Consider the following 6,010-nt stretch of genomic DNA (forward strand, 5'->3'; position numbering starts at 1 on the left):
GACGTCCAATTTGTCATGCACAGTTAGTACATGAATCTAATTCAAAACACAAATGCGGTGAACAAAGCCAGACACTGGGAGCTGATGGCGCAGCTCACGGCAGTCAGGGTGACCTCCAGAAAGAGACAGCCGGGAGGCATGGCCTAGACAGCCTGCGAGCACTGCCCCAGTCGCTAAGACTTTGGTTCAGAACAGCACCAACCAGAGTTGTGGTCCTAGAAAAACTTTGCAGGGGCAGACACAGACAGGACTGGGAGCTCACCTCAGAAACACATTCCATCTTTCTACCAAGACAGAATTTTCTTTTGAAATTTCATATTTACTTCCTGGAAATATACACAGTGTGTGTGTGTGTGTGTGTATGTATGGTGTGTGTGTGTGTGTAAACTTGGCTTTACCAGCTCAACACACTGATCAGAGAAAGCATCAAAATTCAACTCGTAGAAAAATGAAAATGGAGTGGAATACTTACTGTTCCTTGTCACTGCAGGCATGCCAAGCAAGAGAGAAAGAGAAAACAAGAGAGGTTAACTAGGAGTTCTTAGGACCACAAGGTGTCAGTTAAGAGTATGTACTTGCTCTTAAAGGGGACCTGAGTTCAGTTCCCAGCATCTCTGTCATCCAGCTCACAGCCACCTATCTCCAGCTCCAGGAGAAGTTCTGCCCTCTTCTGGCCTCTGTGGGTACTGCACTCACACGTGCACATACATTCAGAGACACAAGCATATATACATAATTAAAAATAAAATGAATCTTTTTAAAAATTCATCACCATGCCCACATTGTTCAGATATATTGTCGCAGTTTGAATTCTGATGGCTCATTTCAGTTTTTGTGGTGTGTGGTGTGTGTGTAGTGTGTGCACGCTTGTACATCGTTCATTTCTTTGCTTTGAGGCCTTGATTTCACAGCAATCTTCCTGCATCAGCTTCCCAAATGCTGGTATTACAGAGCTATTCCTCTGTACATTGGATTTATTTAGTGTCACTTCTAAACCATGGCTGCCTCTGGTTAGAGCTAGAAAATCCTGCCTGTAAGTAGAGGCCCATTAAGTCAATTAATAAACCACACTGATAAGCCCTCCTTTCCTCTCCTCCTGGTTCCCTTTGCTGAGATAGAGGGCTGTGTGGCCCAGGCTGGCCTTGACTACTCTGAATACAGTCAAGGATGTCGTGAGCCCCTGATCTTCCTGCCTCTACTACTCAATGCTGGGATCACAGTGTCCACACGCCATGTTTATACAGCCCTGAGGATCGAACCCAGGGCCTGATAGACAAGAACTACCTGCTGAGCCATCCCTGGCACCTGTTTATATGTCTGAATAACGTTTACATGTGACATGAAGGAGTTCATTCAGGGAAAGTCTGATTTCCCCATCGTGGGCTGTGCTGTTTCAGACAGTGAGAGGCCCTGTTCAGGACTGCTGAGCAGCGGGGTACATGTGGAGGTACAAGCCTGTCTACTTCAGGAAGGAGGTGAGCGTTTTGCCACCACAGGCAGGTACCTCAGTTTCCACCTCGCATCCCTGGCAAAGCCTGCTGGCAGCATCTCTCTGAGCATCCTCACTCTGCTCCCACATGGACGGGAAAGATGCATACATTCTTTTCCACCCTGCACTGGTGCCTGCAGAGATGATTCCTAGGTTCCGGGAGGCTGAGCTAGAAGGTTTCTGAAAATTATAAAAGCAGGCAGTCTCTTTGGTTAGGCAGCAGCTGATGAAGATTCTAGTCTTCATCGCCCAGAGGAAGATGTGAACATCATGTTCCTCCCGTGTCAAGCTGTGGTACCAGGCTTGACAGCATGTGTGATAGCTGCAGTTCAGCCATCATTTGATGTCTGAAGGGAGTCGAGCAGCAAGCAAGGCAGCGTGTGTGTTCAGAGCGGCAGAATGCATCATGGGAGCACAGGAGTGGTTAATGAAGCTGCATCTAGACCATTAGAATAATTCTAATTTAATTGCCAGGCAAATTGCTTGGCTTCCTATCAACGAAAATAAATTCTGATGGATGGGATTTTAATTAACTCATGTTTCTTAAATATTGTACCTTGTCCACCCTCTGGGCAACTGTTTACCTCGAAGAGACACACTTTTTCATGGGTAGAATATTATCTACAAAGTAAATTTGTCCAAGATGACACTGAAGAAAATGTTTGAGAAGGTGTCCTGCTGAGAGGGGCACCCACATTTCTGTGGTGTCTTCCAGAGGGCACAACTCAGGGAACAGGGGAAGTCTGTAGGTAGACCCAGGCAACAGATGAAATTATTATTTTAATTTTGGATGTCTAGGTGTTTTGTCTGCACTTATGTCTGTGTACCACACACATGTCTGGTGCATAAGGCAGCCAGATGAGACATCAGACCCCCTGGAACTAGAGTTAAAGATGATTGTGAGTCATCATTTGGGTGCTGGGATTCAAATCCAGGTCCCAGATGGAGAAGTTTTGTTTTGGAACATATGGGTGAGTCAAAAAACAAACAAACAAACAAACAAAAGAAAACAACAAAACCTCTTTACCAGCATTTAACTAGGCCCTAGACAAATTAATTAAGGCAAATTTTTAGATAAGGTTTCATGTAGCCTAGCCGGCTCCAAACTCTAGAGGTAGCTGGAGATGAACTGAATTTATGATCCTCCTGCCTCCACCTCCCAAGTTATGGGATTATAGTCAATGCAGAGTATTTCTCAAAGCCTTATGCATGGTGGGCCGTGAGCCATATCCCCCAAGCCATGCTTTCAATTGCTGCTCAAGGATTGTTAGATAGAAAGGGATTTTTCTTCAACTCTTTAATTCAAAACAGACAAAACAGGTTTCAACAAAACATAAAATGGTTTCCCTCCTGAAGAGTTTGTTATGAAAAAGAAAACCTAAGTCACAGACAGTGGGAAATTATAAAATTCTGTAACAAAGGAATCTTGAATAACAATTTAATGACAAGAAAATAATGGACCTGCTCTTAAAAACACACAAAGATGGGGCTGGAGAGACAGCCCCACAATTAGGAGCACAGGATGATCAAGAGCAGGGGACCAGGTTTCAGACTCATACCCATCTATAACTCCATTTCCAGGGGGCTCCTATGCCCTTTTCTGGAATCCATGAGTATGCACACGTGTGTATGCACCCACCACACACTTACACAGACACATGCAGGTCAGCCAGCACTAGGGAATGAGACCTTGTCTAACAACAAGAATAATAATAACAATTAATTTATATTGATGATAATGATGTCACTGAGGGGGCAATGTAAATGAAGACTGTACTTTGGTTTCCTGACTGCCCAAATCCAAATAATCACACAAACTGTATTAATTACAACACTGCTTGCCGATGGCTCAGGCATATTTTTAGCTAGCTCTTACATCTTAAATTAACCCATTTCTATTATTTTATATTTTGCCACGAAGCTCATGGTTTGTTACCTTTTGCTTTTTGGGTGGCTACATGGCATCTCTCAAACTCTGCCTTCTTTCTCCCTGGATTCAGTTTAGTTTTCCTGCATAGTTCTATTCTGCCCTGCCATAGACCAAAGAAGCTTCTTTATTAACCAATGGTAATAAAATATATACAGCATACAAAGTGGAATCCCACATCAGGCAGCATATTTGGACAGACAAGGATTTTAGGTGGTTGTATGTGGCAGATGTTTAGCAATGTTCTCAGTCATCATGACTGACTAGAATGACATCACAACATTCAGAGCGGGAATATGACAAGACATCCCTCTATATAGTGCTCACAGTACTCAGGGGTAATAAATCAATAGCAGGGAGTATCAACCTGTCATTAGGTCATTTAAATGTAATTAACTTCAAGTACTCATCACCTCGTGTGTAATAAAGTGTGATTATAAATTTATATCAATTAATTTTCAGTTATGGCCATGGTCAGTAAGTAGCTTGCAAAGATCCTGAAATTTTCATGTTGATTGTGAAGAAGTCCTGTGGGTGATTGGCATACCACTGAGTCAAAAGTGGTCATTCATGAGTGACATTACCACGTGGTCAAAGACATGAAATGCACACTCAAAGCTCATCAAAGAGTGCTATGGGGATTTATTCAGCCAATAGCCTTTTAGATACCAGCCCATTAGGACATGATCTGAGGTACTGTAACACATATAAGAAGCATGCTTTCCCTCTTTTTGCTTGGTTGGTGGTCAAAGTTTGGTTCGCAACCTCACACCCACAGAGTGGAGAATGCAGTGACTTTCTATTGTGAATGATCCCCAATAAACATTTGTTATCTTTTATTGTGGGCTCTTGTGGACCTCCTTTAATTACACAACATTATGGCGCTCAATGTGGGACTCAAACCCTGGGATTAAGAGTCCCATGCGCTACTGACTGAGTTAGCTGGGCTGACTAGCTAGAAAGAGTATAAATGTCCAGTCTTCTTGCCATTGTTCTTCCCTCAGTGAAAAATGTAAACCAAATCTCTGGGAATACCACAATTCCAGTCTTTCCAGCATGTGTAAAATCAATGTGAACAGTCATGCAGGGTTTTCTGAAGCACTGAGTCTTTGTCATAAATGCCCTAAGCAGCTTCTAGTGCTGAGTCAAGTAAACAGTATCCAGAAGTCCAGTTCCAAAGAGCATGCAGTGTCCAAATATGTAGCCCACTCCAAGAACCAGTTTACATTCATAACACACCTATAACATCAGCACTTAAGGCACTGATGCAAGAGGATTGTGAGTCCAAGGCTAACCTGGGCTACATAGTGAGTTCCTGTCTTAAAACAAAACAAAAACAAAAGAAACACAACTAATAAACAAAAACTGATCAAAGAGCAGGAGACTTAAAGAACCAGAAAAAGACTAAAAATAATTAAAACAAAATTCTTAAAATATAATAGAGTGGCTTAATGAAAATGTAGTATGCCCTAAAGTACCTCAGGCTGTCCTCTCTGGGAGGCTCAGACAGAGCAAGGCCTATTTACATTGTTTCATCTAATTATCTCTTTTTGCTAGATTCTCCCTCTACATACAAACTGTTTCTTTTCATTATCTCTTTTTAATACAATCTAGAGTGTTTGATACAATCCCCATAGTGTTTCTTTTAGTTGTCTGTTTTTACTGGAGTTTATAACCAGATTTAACATTTCTTTTGAAAACTGTTTCTTTCACTGGCCCACTTTCCCTACAGTATAAGGGAGATGATAATGACATTGTCTCAAAAAGAATTAGTAAGTATTATTTATTTTAATAATTATCTTTTGCTTTCCCAGAAAGTATGTAATATCTACTTACATCCTCTTGTGAAAGACAATTTCTTCTTTAATAGAAGTGGGAGTTTATGAATCACATTCAAAAAGCTAACAATGGGAGTGTTTCATAGACAAGGGGAAACTGTGAAGATATGGTCATGTGACCAAGGATGGGCACACTTTTCCACCCAATGAGAAGGGATCTTGGTTGAAAATTTCTTCTGCTTTCTTTTAAATTTCTTTTTTTTTGGGGGGGGATGTTTTATTTGTTTGTTTGTTTGTTTGTTTATGGTTTTTTTTTTTTTCGAGACAGGGTTTCTCTGTAGCTTTGGAGCCTGTCCTGGAACTAGCTCTTGTAGACCAGGCTGGCCTCAAACTCACAAAGATCTGCCTGCCTCTGCCTCCCAAGTGTTGAGAATAAAGGCATGCACCACCATTGCCCAGCCTTTGTTGTTGTTTTTGAGGTTATATTTTAATTACAACAATCCTCATTTCCCTTTCTTCCCTTAAACCCTCCCACATATGCTCCCTGCTTTCTTTTAAATTCAAGATGTCTTTTTTCATCAAGTGTTAATGCACGTATGGGCAGACACACACACACAGCCATAAATATAACCTGTTGAATCCATATAATGTTACTCGTATGCTATGTTTTCAGGGCTGTTGGTACTGAACCAACTGCTGTGCTCATCCTAGGGAGAACCACCCCTCCCACTCTTGACATTCCTCAGTTGTCTGCAGTTCTTTGTGTAGGGTTGAGGCCTCATGGGATTTCCCTGTCCAATCTGGCATGTGTAGAAA

Source organism: Chionomys nivalis, chromosome 3 (genome assembly GCF_950005125.1).
Source record: "Chionomys nivalis chromosome 3, mChiNiv1.1, whole genome shotgun sequence".
NCBI classification, from domain to species: Eukaryota; Metazoa; Chordata; class Mammalia; order Rodentia; family Cricetidae; genus Chionomys; species Chionomys nivalis.